Here is a 16,562-nt window from a genome sequence, read left to right as displayed (position 1 = left end):
ATATATTTATATGTAAAATGATATGTGCATGATTTATATGATATATATGTGGTGATAATACACACACACACATATATATATATATATTTATGGTGAAATATTAGTCATAAAAGAGAATGATATTTTGCCATTTACCACAAGGATAGACCTGGAAGGTATTATGCTATGTGAAATAAGTCAGACAAATACCATATGATTTCACTTATATGTGGAATCTTAAAAATCAAAGCAAACAAACAAAGCAGAAACAGACTAATAAATGTAGAGAACGAATTGGTGGTTGCCAGAGGGGAGGGGGCTGAGGGGTTGGGCAAAATGGGTGAAGGGGAGTGGGAGGCACAGGCTTCCAGTTATGGACTCAACAGGACATGGAGATGAAAGGTATAGCATATAGAGAATACAGTCAATGGTATTGTAATAGCATCGCATGGGGACAGATGGTAGCTATACTTGTGGTAAACATAGCATAACGTATAGAGTTGTTGAATCACTATTTTTTTCACCTGAAACTAATGTAACACTGTGTATCAACTATATTTCAATCAATCAATAAATACAAAAAGTCCCGCCACATAGAAATGTCGACATTTCCTCTTCAATAATTCATAAAATTCATAATTTATAATTCATGAAATAGAGTGATAATTTCATTGATGATGAAAATACTACATAACAGCACAGGGGTTTACAGTCGATAGTAAGGGCCAGAGGATAAAATGTTATGTATTTATATTAATGAATAAGAAAGCATGATCATAAATGAATTAAACACATAACTGGAGAAGTTAGAAAAAGACCAAAGGAAAGCCGAAGTATGGAATTAGTAAGGTAAAGTAGAAATCAATAAATTAGAAAACTGAAAAATAGTAGAACACCATGTGTATCTGAGTTGGGTCTTAAAAAATAAATAATAAATGTCAGGTAAGTAGGCAAGAAAAAGGGAGAAAGCACAAACATGCTAAAGAAGAAACAAGAGAAAAAAATAACCTTAGTTGCAGATGAAATTAAGTGAATCATAGGAGGCTGGTTTTCTAAGCTTCATGAACATACATTTGAAATATTTTGAAATGGATAGTTTTCTAGAAAAATAAAATTTACCAAGACAGATTCCAGAAAAGGGAGGAAAACTTTGAAAGACTAGCATAGAAGAAACAATGTTGTTAAAGAGTTAATCCTTTAAAAGGGACTCTGTGGTGTTTCACAGGGTATAAATCCAGTATTAGTTAAATTGCTCCAGAACCTAGGTGAAGATGAAAAGCTTCCAAATCCATCCTATGAAATAGTATACATAAAACATTGTTACTAAATTCCAACAACAACAAAAAATCATAAAAGACAATATGCAACACAATATTGGTTTAAAAATCCTAAATAAATTACTAGCAAAGGTAATTCAGTCATCAATTAAAAGAGGTCATTCCAAGAATGTGAAGGTGGTTCTAATGAGAAAATATATTAGCATACTTAGATCAGTAATAGATCTAAGGTGAATCATGTGATCATTTGCAAACATTTTGATGTAAGTCATCCATAAAAGGCCACATATCGTATGATCTGTTTACATAAAATATACAGAAAAGGCAAAGCTATAGAAACAAAAGTAGATAGGTGGTTGCCTAGTGTGGGGCTGGGGTCAGGAAGGGGGTGACTACTAATGGGTCTGAGGTTTCTTTTTGAAGTGTAGAAAATCAAATTCTAAATTAGATTCTAAAATCAGAGTGTTACTGGTTGCACAATTCTGTGAATATACTAAAAGCCATTAGATTGAATGGCATGTGCATTATATCTCAAAGCTGCTAAAAAAAAAAGTCTGTGTACATTCTTGATTTAAAACCTTAAATAAAATATTCTTAACTTGATAAAAAATATATTGGGCTCAATCCCAAAGCTAACATCAATATTGATGTGGGAAGCAGTACTGTTTTTCCATAAACATGTGGGACAAGGTTAGGATTTCCACTATCAGTGCTATCATGGTAACATTGCTTAAAGACACCAGCTATTGCAATTAGGCCAAAGACAGAAATTAGAGGCATAGAAGTTGAAATGGATGAGGTAGGATGATCATTCTTTGCAGCTGCTATTATGGGACATATGGGAAATATAAAACTAATCAAGAGAAAAAATGTAAAAACAATAACAAAACTTAGTGAGATGGGTGAATATGAACTTAATGTATATCAATAAATTTTGTATTTGCACGTTACAACCACTTACCTAGTGAGGAAAGGAACTACACGTCTTTGTAGCAGACCCCAGCTCTGAGACCTGAGACAACTCAACCTCTTTGTACATCCTTTCCCCAGCTGAAAAATGCAGAAAAACAATCTCTAGACCTAAGAGTTTTTCTAAGAACTAAATGTAGTAACCATTCAATAACCCATGGTGCTCAGCCCTGCCCTTCCTCTGAGAACGGGACCTATTGTAATGTCTCTCCCAGTGGGTTCACATGTGATGGTGGCAGAGGGAGTGCAAACTGATACCTCAGGTGTCCATTTCTCCTCTAGAGTCAATGATGCCCATGTACCTTCTAAGATGGGAGATGCGCTTCATCTTTCATGACAACTTTAATCTGCTAAAAGTGTAAACTGGGGTGGTTATGTTGAGAACAGTTGTAAGGCACCCTGAGGACTAGCTTGGGAAAAAAAAAATCTATGATCAGTTATGAGTGACTTTCTTAGAAGAAGACATGGCTGTAGAGGTACCATGTATGGATGGGTCCAGACTGTGCCGGAGTATGCAGCATGTTTCTCCTTTTCTTCATTCTAGCACTACAATTTTAGCTAGAATTCTTATATCCTTGGGTCCCGACATCACAAAAACTGGTATAAATGCATACTTAGTACTTACTTATGGTCTATGAATAGCAGATTACTTGCTTTTATTAAAATGGCAGTCAAGATTCATTAGGCATAAGAGGTGCCTGGGTGGCTCTGCCGGTTAAGCGTCCAACTCTTGATTTTGGCTCAGGTCATGATCTCCCAGCTTCATGGGTTTGAGCCCCACATCTAGCTTTGCACTGGCAGCACAGAGTCTTCCTGGGATTCTCTTTCTCTCCCTCTCTCTGCCCCTTCCCTGCTCGTGCTGTCTCTCTCAAAATTAAAGAAAAAAAAAGATTTATTAGGCATAAAAGCAAATTAAAAAATGTTTATTTATTTGTTTTTGAGAGAGAGGTAGTGAGAGAGTGCATGAGTGGGGAGGGGCAGAAAGAGGGAGAGAGAGAGAGAATCCCAAGCAGGCTCCACACTGTCAGCGCAGAGCCCAACGCAGGGTTTGATATCATGAATCATGAGATCATGAACTGAGCCGAAATCAAAAGGCATATACATACTGGAATGTGCCACCCAGGCGCCCCTAAAGACAAAATTTTCAAAGGAAAACCTAGGTGATGTTTGTTTATACTGAATAATCTCTCTTGGTCTCTGTCTCTCTCATCATCTTTACAATTGTTTTTTTTTTTCCCCATCATCTTTACAATTGTATTATCATTCCATGAGACTCTGGAACTAGTAATTTTTAGCATTTGAATTTAACTTCATCATGAAATCAATAGAACAATATTATTATTAACCATGGTATATTTTCTGAAACACCAAAGTACAGTAGAACTTTTAAGTAAATATCTTTCAAATTAGTCATGTTAGAATGCTAAGTACCTATTCCACCAATACTGTTATGGTCTGGGTCATTTTCCAAGCTTTTCTCTTGATATTACCGACATAGCCTGTGGAATTTTCTTATGAATATCTTCAATATTGCAAATTTTTTTGTCCTCTCATGAAAGATTACATAAATAGATATAGAAGTAATTTAGATATGACTCTTAGGGGGAAATGTATGTTCAAGTTGAATGCTATCACTTGGCATCAATACAAGTTTTAATCAAACATTGTTTGATTGCAAACTAATAAGATGGACTTTTCACTATGTGTCTGAAATTATTTACATACAAAAGAAAAAAAAATCCCAAATGCTTTGAGTGATTACAACCTTGTCCATGTAGGTTCCTCTTGCTGCAGTAGGTACATGACAGGTCATTTTGGCCTCTTATGTTGCTCTTGATACCTGAGTCAGCTTTTAGGCCAGCAGAAATAGATTTACCCAAGAGTCTCATATAGAGATTTAGTTTTTTGAGGTGTTGAATGTATGGTGCTATAATAGGCTGAAGTCTAACAGATGTGGGTCTCAATCCAGATATTACTTCTGTGTAATATTCAGGCTAATCTCAGGAAGCCTTGATATCAGCATCTATAAAATGGAAAATTTAAAATATAACAAATTGTTAGGATAAGTGAGACAATATGCAAAGTACTAAGACAGACTGTATGATGTACAGGTGCTTACCAAGTGTCAGTTCATGGCTAACTTAAATCAAGTCATAATAAGATGGGATATTATGAAATAATAATGATATTTTTGAATTATTTTTTATAATACTATGGGATCTAGTGGAAGAGAGTAGGAGAATAGGAACTTAAGTTGGTCACTTGTAAATATAGATAACCATTAGTTTCTGGATATTTTCTATACCATGGGCAACTTTCTTTCTGGACATCTTTTCTACATTCTAAGACATGAGTTAATCTGTGATCCCAGACCATCTAACCTGAAGAGAGAATCAGGGAGGGATGTTCACACCTACAGCTCCACTCAGGGAAGAAGACATCTTCAGAGATCCAGGGACAGAATGCTGGCAGGAAGTGGTCAGCATCAGCACTTATACTCTTGGTCTCATAGTTTATAACAATTAGTGGTGACCAAAGACTTTAACATTCAATACTGATGACCTAATTAAGGACAATCATTTTCAGAATACTATTCCTAGAGTGGCCTGACGTAGGTACATTTTATAAAGAATTATAGAAGCTATTATGAGACTTAACTCCTAATAGAGATAGAAGGGACTTAGCTCTGATTTGGGTTTTGCTCTGTTCTAGATGTGACTCTGTGAATAGGGAGCAACTGATGCCTGTCCAAGGGGCTTCTTTTTCTCATTTTCCTTTGAACCTGTAAAAACTTTCACATGGTCTGGTATTTGTAAGGCACTAGGTTGTCCCCTAGGTATGTATTTCAGAAACTTTATTTTATACTTAAATGTCTCAAAAATTTTTTCTCCTTAATATGAAAAGTATATTATTCTTCCAATGAATTGGTCCTTTGATTAGATCTAGATAGAAAAACACAGACTTTTTTGGAAGATCGTGGTTTTTGCGATGAATTTGTTGGCAGTTTTAAAAATTTGGATTGTTCACTGGCACAAGAACAGACACTCAGATCAATGGAACAGAATAGAGAACCCAGAAATGGACCCACAAACGTATGGCCAACTTATCTTTGACAAAGCAGGAAAGAATATCCAATGGAATAAAGACAGTGTCTTCAGCAAGTGGTGTTGGGAAAACTGGACAGTGACATGCAGAAGAACCTGGACCACTTTCTTACACCATACACAAAGATAAACTCAAAATGGATGGAAGACCTAAATGTAAGATAGGAAGCCATCAAAATCCTCAAGGAGAAAGCAGGCAAAAACCTCTTTGATCTTGGCTGCAGCAACTTCTTACTCAACACGTCTCCGGAGGCAAGGGAAACAAAAGCAAAAATGAACTATTGGGACCTCGTCAAAATAAAAAGCTTCTGCACAGCGAAGGAAACAATCAGCGAAACTAAAAGGCAACTGACAGAATGGGAGAAGATATTAGCCAATGACATATTAGATAAAGGGTTCAGATCCAAAATCTATAAAGAACTTATCAAACTCAACACCCAAAAAACAAATAATCCAGTGAAGAAATGGGCAAAAGACATGAATAGACACTTCTCCAAGGAAGACATCCAGATGGCCAACCAAGACATGAAAAAATGCTCAACAGCACTCATCATCAGGGAAATACAAATCAAAACACGAGATACCACCTCACACCTATCAGAATGGCTAACATTAACAACTCAGGCAACAACGGATGTTGGCGAGGATGCGGAGAAAGAGGATCTCTTTTGCACTGCTGGTGAGAATGCAAACTGGTTCAGTCACTCTGGAAAACAGTATGGAGGTTCCTCAGCAAATTAAAAATAGAACTACCCTACGACCCAGCAATTGCACTTGTAGGTATTTATCCAAGGGATACAGGTGTGCTGTTTCGAAGAGGCACATGTTTATAGCAGCACTATGAACAATAGCCAAAATATGGAAAGAGCCCAAATGTCCACTGATGGATGAATGGATAAAGAAGAGGTGGTATATATATACAATGGAGTAATGCTCGGCAATCAAAATGAATTAAATCTTGCCATTTGCAACTATGTGGGTGGAACTGGAGGATATTATGCTAAGCGAAATTGGTCAGTCAGAGAAAGACAAACATCTTTCATATGAGGACTTTAAGAGACAAAAGAGATGAACATAAGGGAAGGGAAACAAAAATAATATAAAAACAGGGAGGGGGACAAAACAGAAGAGACTCATAAATATGGAGAACAAACTGAGGGTTGCTGGAGGGATTGTGGGAGGGGGGATGGGCTAAATGGGTAAGGGGCATTAAGGAAGCTACTCCTGAAATCATTGTTTCACTATATGCTAATTTGGATGTAAATTAAAAAAAATGAAAATAAAATTAAACAAAAATTCATGTCATGTGACATGTGACATGACAGAATTTCTGAGACTTCAGTTTCTAGTGGTGGAATCGATTTTCTTCTTAGAAGCTGCTGTAGGGAGCTAGCTGTAGTGTATGCCAACAGACTGTGGAAGAAAAAAGCAGTGCTCCATTATCATGAAGAATAAATAGTTGGATAAAAAAAACTCCCTTGCAAGGACTTGAACAAAAGTCTATACAAAGCCCTGGCACCCATTTGAGCACAACTTAGGAGGTCTTTGAATCTAAGACAGATCATGTCATCAAAACGTTTTCCAGGGTGCCTGGGTGGCTCAATCTGTTAAGCATCTGACTCTTAATTTCAGCTCAGAGCATGATCACAGGGTTGGTGGGTTTGAGCCCTTGGTGGGGTCTGCACTGGCAGTGAGTATCCTGCTTAGGATTCTCCTTTTCCCTCTCTCTCTCTCCCTTCTCTGCTCTCTCTCTTTCTCAAAAATAAGTAAACATTAAAAAAACACAAAAAGCCTTTTCCTAAAATATCAAAGCTAATCCATTAGAATTTATCAAATGTTGGGGCGCCTGGGTGGCTCAGTCTGTTAAGCATTCAACTTCAGCTCAGTTCATGAGCTCGCAGTTCCTGAGTTTGAGCCCCGCATTGGTCTCTGTGCTGACAGCTCAGAGCCTGGAGTCTGCTTTGGATCCTGTGTCTCTGTCTCTTTCTCACCCCCCTCCCCCCGCTCTGCCTCTCTCTCTCTCTCAAAAATAAATAAACATTAAATAGCAAAAAAATTAAAAGAAAAAAATTAATCAAACATTATCCATTGAGACATTACAGTTCTTCAAATATTGTCCTCTTCTCTTTCTTGCTTATTATGTATTATTTCCCAGAATGTAAATCAACCAATTCATTTTCAGTAAAAATAAAATCCATTTAAAAAGATAAATCAGTAGTAAAATCTGAATGAAAATGCTGTTATTTCATATATCCATCCATGCATGAAGCTAACCATAATATAGGGCCACAGTGCATCTAAACCTGTTCCAGTGCTCTCTTGAGGGCCTTTACCCAAGTTCTACACTTACATTGTAGTTCAGAGTTACTCAAATTGGTTTCTATGGACCATCTGCCACAAAATGTCGAGGATGCTAATGCAAAGGGTTGATTCTTGAGCCTGTCCTTCAGACCTACTGAGTTAGAATTTTACAGAGCATATCTTTAGTCAGTTTTAGTTCTGGAAATTACACTCACTGGAGAAGAAGAAGCAATTCTTATCTTCAAGATAGTGAAGTTGAACATAAGTCCTTGACATAGCTGAAGACTTTTTTGCTGATTACTGTGTTAATTTATTCAATAATCATATATTGAGTGCCCACTATGAACCAGGCAAAAAGAATAAAGAGATGAATGTGAAACCTATACTCTAAGAGTGAGTAGTTCATTTGGGGAAAGACAGATGAATAAACACATAATTGTAATACAATGGGATAATCTTAAACTGGAGGTATATTTACCATTATGCAGGGGAGAAGAGGGAGTGACTTATTGCTTGGTGAGGTTGGGAAAGGCTTAACCACTGGAAGACCAAGGAAGGATTTGTTCACCAGAGGCTATGGAGAAGTTGTGCTGAGCAGAGAATTAGCATAAGGATGAGATTTAAGTGTAGTAGGCAAATAATAAGAATAAGAAATGGTTACCTTGTTAGGGAAAATCTCTATTCTCAATTAGAATTTTTTTTTGACATAGTGAACTGTGATAATTATTTTTTTAAAAATCATGATTGTAGGGAATAAAATACACTACTATATCTCTTTTTAAATTGAGATATAATTGACATAACATTATATTCGTTTCAGATGTACAACATAATGATTCGATATTTGTATATATTGTGAAACAATCGCAATAAGTCTAGTTAACATCCATCACCTCACATAGTTACAATTTTTTTCTGGTGATGAGAACTTTTAATATTTACTCTCTTAGCAACTTTCAAATATACAATACAGTATTTTCACCTGTACTTGCTGTGCTGTACATTATATCCCCAGGACTTTGTACCTTTTGATCCCCTTCACCCATTTTCCATACCCCTACCTTCTGCCTCTGACAAACACCAATCGGTTCTCTGTATTTACGAGTTTTGATGCTGTTATTGTTGTTTTTGTTCTGTTTTGTTTTGTTTTTAAGATTCCACATATAAGTGAGCATGCTACTCTAAAATTTTTAAGCAAAGTTGCAAAATACTGATGAAAATATTATTTAGAGATTGTTCTAGGGATTATGGGGAAAAAAGGCTAACTTAGAAATAAGAGACTTAGAGGTAAACAAAAAGTACTTTAATACCAGGCATAGAGAGAGGAGGACCTGATCTAAGTGAGGAGCTGTCCGCAAGAAAACAAGGGGTTAGTGGGGTGCCTGGGTGGCTCATTTGGTTAAGTGTCTGACTTCAGCTCAGGTCATGATCTCGCAGTTTGTGAGTTCGAGCCCTGCATTGGGCTCTGTGCTCACAGCTCAGAGCCTGGAGTCTGCTTCAGATTCTGTGTCTGCCCCTTCCCTGCTCATGCTCTGTGTCTCTCTGTCTCTCAATAATAAATAAATGTTAAAAAAAAAAAAAGAAAAAAGAAAACAAGGGGTTAAGCCAAAGTGACATTTTGGAGCAAGAAACATTGGCATTTGATGGACCTATTCTGACCTAAAACTCATCCATGAAATTATCCATTTTTCTATATTCTTAGCTTGGGATTCAATCATCATTTTTAAAAGTGTCATTTGATCCCTTTTTGTGTGTTTTGGTTGTGACAAACACATAATTCTTCCCTGATATAGTGATTTATGTAAATAGTATAATTTTATTAATACTTCCCCGGTATACAGCCTACATGGAAATATACTACCATGAAACTGTTGATAATACCATAACGGGTTTAGGAAAATGTATTCTACTGGCAATTATTTTGTGTCCTGTAGCTTCATTAAGTTCTTCATCTAGATTTCAGGAAGATCTATGTGCCGCATTAATGGTCTATTGCCTCATAACAAGAGTTTTGAAATGAAGGATGAAATTACCAAGGAGCGATCTATATGAATGATGGGAAAAGTGAGATAATGAAAACATAGTGTGGGAGCCTCCTTGACAACATGTATCAGTTGAGGATGTGCAAATTAATTTAAGCATTAAATGTTTGGAACTCAAATCTTTCATAGAGAATTTCTTTTTCAGTTAGCATCAGTAGAATAAAAGTAACCTGGTGTTCTTAAAGAGATACTACATTAGAATGATAATATTTTTGATATAGAAGTGAACTGCACAGATGTTAAATTCTTTAGAGATTTTAGAATAGTGATCAGCAAACCTGCAGGTCAAAGGTGGCCGCTGCTTGTTTTTATAAATATAGTTTTACTGGAGCACAGTCACCTTCATTCATTCATATATGTAACAGCAGCATTGAATAGTTTTTTTTAAGTTTATTTATTTTAAGAGACAGAGAGTGAGCAGGGAGGGGCAGAGAGAGAGGGAGAGAGAAAATATCAAGCAGGCTCTGTGCTGAGCCTGAGGTGGGGCTTGAACTCACAAACCATGAAACCAAGACTGGAGCCAAAATCAAAGAGTCTGATGCTTAACTAACTGAGCCATCCAGGTGCCCTCAACATTGAATAGTTTAAAAAGAGTCTTTAAAGACTAAAATATTTGTAACTTATCCATAAAGACTAAAATATTTGTAACTTATCCTTTTCCCAGTCCCTGCTTGAGAAATAAAAAGCTTGCTGGCCCCTTCTCTAGAAAGAATAATAATTATAATATTAAGGGAGCACTGAGGAGGTCATTCTATTCTAGCAGCCTTGAAGCTCTGTTTTTGCTTCTCCCTACTCCTGGAGAGGAAGTTAGAAATTTATCCTTCCCTAGTGTCCTCCCTTCCTGTAGACATTAGGATTGGGCCACATGTTATTAAATTAGCTTCCTTAACTCCTTTCTACCATTCTTATCTTCTACACTGAGACACACTGGCCCTCTTACTATTCCTCAAGAATGCCATGTTCCAATTCATTTCAGATTTTTCAAAAGCCTCGAACACTCTTCCATTGTCTTCACATGGATGGTTCCTTCTTATCTAAGAGTTCTTCTTAAACTAAAAGTTTTCAGCTTAAGTGTCCTATGTCCAGAAGGGGGTTTTCTGACCACTCTATTTATAATATGTCTTTCTACCCTATTACTCTCTAACTTATTACTTTCTTAATTGTTTATTACATGAGCCATCATCTGGAATCATTTAGTCTGTTTTTTTTTAAACTTATTTATTGTCTATTCCTGCTCTCGGCTGTCAGCTCTTACACATGAGCAGTGTTTGGCACATAAAAGGCCTCAGTATTCATTGATGGTGTTTGTTGAAATACTCTGCTGAGATAAAGTTGACACTGTAATTCAGAGGTAGTGATAGAGGCTGGATCTAGATTCAGAAAGTTATTTATACTTATGCAAATTAATGTGTGCAAAGGTTCATAATTTCACAGACACTTAAGGCCTAATTTTACTTACCAAATACCCCAGGGAGCTTCAACAAACTTCCAACTGTAAATGACGGTGTTATATGGTTTTGTGTAATTCTGAATATTCTATTTTATAAGCAACTATCCTATACTTTGTTCAGCTCCAAATTCTTACCTGATGCCTGAATTATTTTAGTAGCCATTTTTAGACATGTCAATTTTCAGCTATACCATTAACCTGGGAGTGAAAATGGTTATATAAGTGAACAGCTTCCTTGATTATGACTAACTTTATGTACTGGTCTCATCATTTGTATATGCAAGAATATACATGCTGGAAGTCCTAGTGAAACCTAAACTACCTCCTTTTTAATCAGTGTTGTCCTTATTGGATTTCAAAGTAACTCTCCCTGGAACAGAAAACTCCGTTACATTTGCTGCTTTAATTTTGAGACCAACTTCTATCTACTGTGACACACTGTTCTCATTAGCTAAGCAAATTAGGTTACAAAATCTAGGTGGGCAACACTTAGTGTCAAAGAAACAGCTATTTGACTCCAATTAAAGAGTTATGGCTTGGTAAAGCTCTACTGCTTTCATAAATTGATGAGGTAGTTTTGGATATTGTCAAAGTTATTAGTGTGGCCGAACAGTTGTGTTATACCAGAGAATCAACAAAGAAAAAAATGTATGCCAGCAAACTTTCCTTACTTGAGATGATTGAAATGGAGTGCAGGTTACAAAGTAAGGATTCTAGCAAATTTGAACTTTTCCAGTGTTCAACGTGCTCAATTCAGGATAAAATGGTGTTGTTTATGTAGTGTTGTTGACTTATGAGACATCTGGGGCTGTGTGCACTTAAACGCATGACCTGAGTCACTCTTTAATTAGTAAGAAGCTGAAGTACTATTTAGTAAATTACTCCTACAGTGCATTAAATCTTCTCTCTGAAAGAAAAAAAAAACCCCAAACTTTGCATGCTTGTTTACTTTATTTATCCCTAACTTATAATCAGAGTTAATTTGAACAATGAAAAATCTGGCATAATGAACTCACAAGTGTAGGTAGTGTGCTACATGATGGGCAAGGCTTTTGGTAACACCACAATGGTCTCTGGCCCAATGAATGGAGATTGATAGTAATTCTTGCTACAAGTAAAAAACAGCACATTATTGTGTTTAAAACTGAAATTGTGATATTTTGCTCTGACTGGCATTAACTAGATTTACAATGCTGTCTATATAGGTCAGCTCAGTTTACGTGTCCCCTAGTGCCAGATTTGTGACACCACTTTTAGCCCATACTTCAGTTGTTCGGATTATATGGTTTTAACTGGAGATTTCTGTTAAGATGCTCCTCCCAATATTGCAAAGTCTCTTTGTTAGGGATTGAATTGTGTCCTCTCCAAAATTCATATGTGGAAGCCATAATCCTCTGTGTGACCATCTTTAGAGATCAGGCCGTTAAGTAGGTAATTGAGTTTAAATGAAGTCATAAGGTTGGAACTGTAACTTGATAGAACTGGTATCCTTAGAAGAGGAGAAAATATCAGAGATTATCTCTGTGTCTCTCTCTTTGGGCATGCACAGAGAAGAGGCCATGTGAGGATACAATGAGAAGATGGCTGTCCATAAACCAAAAAGAGAGATGTGTCCCCAAACCAATGTTGTTAGCGGCTTGATCTGGGACTTGTAGCTTCCAGAGTTGTAAGAAAATAAATTTCTATTGTTTAAGCCACCTACTGTATGGCACTTTGTCATGATATCCTAGGAGACTACAGGCTATTTATTTTAAGAAGACGGGGGCTTATACTCTTGTAAGTGGCTAACCAGTGATGCTGTAGAGCACTGCACAGGAGAAATCATAGTGTAACCCTTGAGAAATTCAAACCACCATTGAAACTTCTGAAAAGCAATACCAACAACTATGAATAAATGCACATTGGAGCCCCATCCTGAAACCTCCCACCATTGGTCTGGGTTTGGCAAAATATTACCTGTTTTAGGCCACACTCAATATTGTTTAGGTAATAAAGTGCCCGAAGGATTTGATTACAACCTGAGGATTTAACAGCTAATATTAGAAAGAGGTCCCGCGATAATGCCTTAATGAACTTTCAGTACAATTCAAACTGATTTGTAAAGATAAAGGGTATTCTACAGAGAAATAAAATATTGAGGCAGGATTTTTTGCAAGTGCCTTGTAGGAGGTCAGTTTGGGGAAAGAATGGTCACAGGTTAGAGATAACATTTTTGGATGAAAGATAGTTGGGGTGTGTGCTGTGGGGTCCCAAAATAGCTATTCAATTCCAAGTTAATTCCAGTAATGATCTTATGCTCCCTATTGAAGAGGACTTGCAATTTGGGATGCTTAGCATTTTTTCATTAACACCTTCTTAGATTTTTTTTTTCCCTCTCAAATTGATTATGTTGTAGGTGAAAATCTCTAGCTCTTAGAAAAGTCATTAAAAATGAGTAGGGGAACTCCTTTTCCCTAAACACATTCTCTTTCATTGAAGGCCTTTCAATGTTTTTAAAAACTACGTTGACTTCCCCACTAACTTGTGTTGCCAGCCCTACCTCAGTGGTCTTACTAACTGATGTGAGACCCTGGAGAGTCAAGGTAGATTATGTAGTGCCTTGTAAGTGAGGGTGATGAGTTGGGATTTTTTTCTGTCTGAGTGACAAAACAGTTCAGTGACATTATTTGGTTGATATTTGAAGTTACTATTTGGAGGAGTTTGTAGCAGGTGGAGAGGGAAAGCTGAGATAGTAATTATGCTGCTGCGATAGAAAAGGCAAGGACTCATGGTGCTTGGATAAAGGTGGCAGTAGTGAACATGGAAAACAGTGGGTGAATAAGAGTAACATTCTGGAAGTAGAGCCAATAAAAGTTGCTGACGAGGTGAGTGATGGTGATAAAAGAGAAAAGGCAGAATGAGGATGATGTCTGTATCTGGGGCTTCAGTAATTGGGTAGTAGTTTCATGACCAGGAATGGAAAATGCTGTGTGGAGCAGGATTTCAGGGGAAAATAAAGAATTCTGCCGTGGACATGTTCATTTTAAGATTCCTGTTAAATATCCAGGTTAAATACTTAGACGTGCTAGCATGGAGCTCAACAAAATGGTCCAGGTTAGAGATACAAATTTGGAAGTCATACATTTAAATGCCATACATCCTAGGCATGATATACATTGACATTTAAGTCATGGGAATGGATGAAATCACCTGGAGTAAAGGAAATAGGCTGATGTAAAAATGATTAATCTATGACCCTTGCTCTCAAAGAATGTAGGTGAGAATTTTCATCTATAATTTAAATTGTATACCTATATCATCTATATTTCAGTATGTTAGTCCTGTATAGAAATCAAAATATTACCTGCCTTCCTCACCCACTGCTTCTAAGCTTCATGTTTGGTGTTCCAACCACAGATAATTTATTCCTTGATAAAGTATTTGAATCCATTGCCAAAACTTGGCATTCTTTCTACTTTCCTTGTCTAAATTGACTCAGCCTTGAATTCACAAGGATGGTTAAACTTTTGTTCTCTCAGTGAGAAGAACCACAACCATTACTTCATGAAACTTTTTACTGCACATCTCCTAAATATGCAAAAATATCTAATACTCAAGAATTATGGACTCCCTAGAAGAAAGAAATCCAGAATCAACATGACATATTCGTACTTGCTCTTCCACCTCTGCAGATATTTGCAGGCATCTGCTCAAATAATGGACATTCTCATCTTGATTGATTTGTTAATGAAAAAAGTGAGTTCACTTGACAATGAAAATAACAACAGTGGGAGAAATAGCAAGGTAGGAAAAACATTTTTTAATTCTTAAGAGATGAGAGAAAGCGTCTCATTTAAAAAACAAAATGTACTATGTGGCATAAGATTTCCAACTTCACCTGTAAGGTTTCATGTCCATTCACAAAGAATGCCTTCCCTAGTTGTTTCTTTTGTTGAGTTTTATAGTCTCACTATTTAACATTTTACAGCTTGAGCTAGATAGATAAAGGAAAAGTGATATTTTTTATCAACTTGAATGAAACCAAAGCTGTTTTTTAAATTTTTATTATTATTTTTTTAGTTTAATTTTACTTTTTTTATTTACGTCCAAGTTAGCATATAGTGCAACAATGATTTTAGGAGTAGATTCCTTAATGCCCCTTACCCATTTAGCCCATCCCCCCTCCCACAACCCCTCCAGTAACCCTCTGTATGTTCTCCATATTTATGAGTCTCTTCTGTTTTGTCCCCCTCCCTGTTTTTATATTGTTTTTGTTTCCTTTCTTTGTGTTCATCTGTTCTGTGTCTTAAAGTCCTCATATGAGTGAAGTCATTATTTTTGTCTTTCTCTCACTGACTAATTTCGCTTAGCATAGTACCCTCTAGTTCCATCCATGTAGTTGCAAGTGGTGACATTTCATTCTTTTTGATTGCCCAGTAATATTCCATTGTGTGTATATGTGTGTGTGTGTGTATATCTATATCTATATCTATATCTATATCTATATCTATATCTATATCTATATCTATCTCACATCTTCTTTATCCATTCATCCATCGTGGGACACTTGGGCTCCTTCCATACTTTGGCTATTGTTCATAGTGCTGCTATAAACATTGGGGTGCATGTGCCCCTTGGAAACAGCATACCTATATCCCTTGGATAAAAACTAGAAGTGCAATTGCTGGGTCGTAGGGTAGTTCTATTTTTAATTTGCTGAGGAACCTCCATACTGTTTTCTAGAGTGACTGCACCAGTTTGCATTCCCACCAGCAGTGCAAAAAGAGATCCTCTTTCTCCACCTCCTCGCCAACATCTGTTATTGCCTGAGTTGTTAATGTTAGCCCTTCTGACAGGTGTGAGGTGGTATCTCATTGTGGTTTTGATTTGTATTTCCCTGATGAGTGATGTTGAGCATTTTTTTCATGTCTTGGTTGGCCATCTGGATGTCTTCTTAGGAGAAGTGTCTATTCATGTCTTTTGCCCATTTCTTCACTGGATTATTTGTTTTTTTGGGCATTGAGTTTGATAAGTTCTTTATAGATTTTGGATCCCAACCCTTTACCTGATATGTCATTTGCTAATATCTTCTCCCATTCTGTCAGCTGCCTTTTAGTTTGGCTGATTGTTTCCTTCGCTGTGCAGAAGCTTTATTTTGATGAGGTCCCAATAGTTCATTTTTGCTTTTGTTTCCCTTGCCTCCGGAGACGTGTTGAGTAAGAAATTGCTGGGGCCAAGATCAAAGAGGTTTTTGCCTACTTTCTCCGTGAGAATTTTGATGGCTTCCTATCTTACATTTAGGTCTTTCATCCATTTGAGTTTATTTTTGTGTATGGTTGTAAGAAAGTGGTCCAGGTTCATTCTTCTGCATGTCGCTGTCCAGTTTTCCCAGTACCACTTGCTGAAGACACTGTCTATTCCATTGGATATTCTTTCCTGCTTTGTCAAAGATAAGTTGGCC

At 36.7% G+C, this 16,562-nt stretch overlaps 1 pseudogene; it reads left to right on the top strand.

The window, feature by feature from the left end:
* The first annotated feature begins 12,103 nt into the window (after positions 1-12,103).
* LOC123588625 lies at positions 12,104-12,238 on the top strand (annotated as a pseudogene).
* Positions 12,239-16,562: the final 4,324 nt, after the last annotated feature.

Source organism: Leopardus geoffroyi, chromosome D3 (assembly GCF_018350155.1).
Source record: "Leopardus geoffroyi isolate Oge1 chromosome D3, O.geoffroyi_Oge1_pat1.0, whole genome shotgun sequence".
Taxonomy (NCBI): Eukaryota; Metazoa; Chordata; class Mammalia; order Carnivora; family Felidae; genus Leopardus; species Leopardus geoffroyi.
Note: the sequence above shows the minus strand (reverse complement) of the source record. Positions and strands in the feature narration are given on the sequence as shown.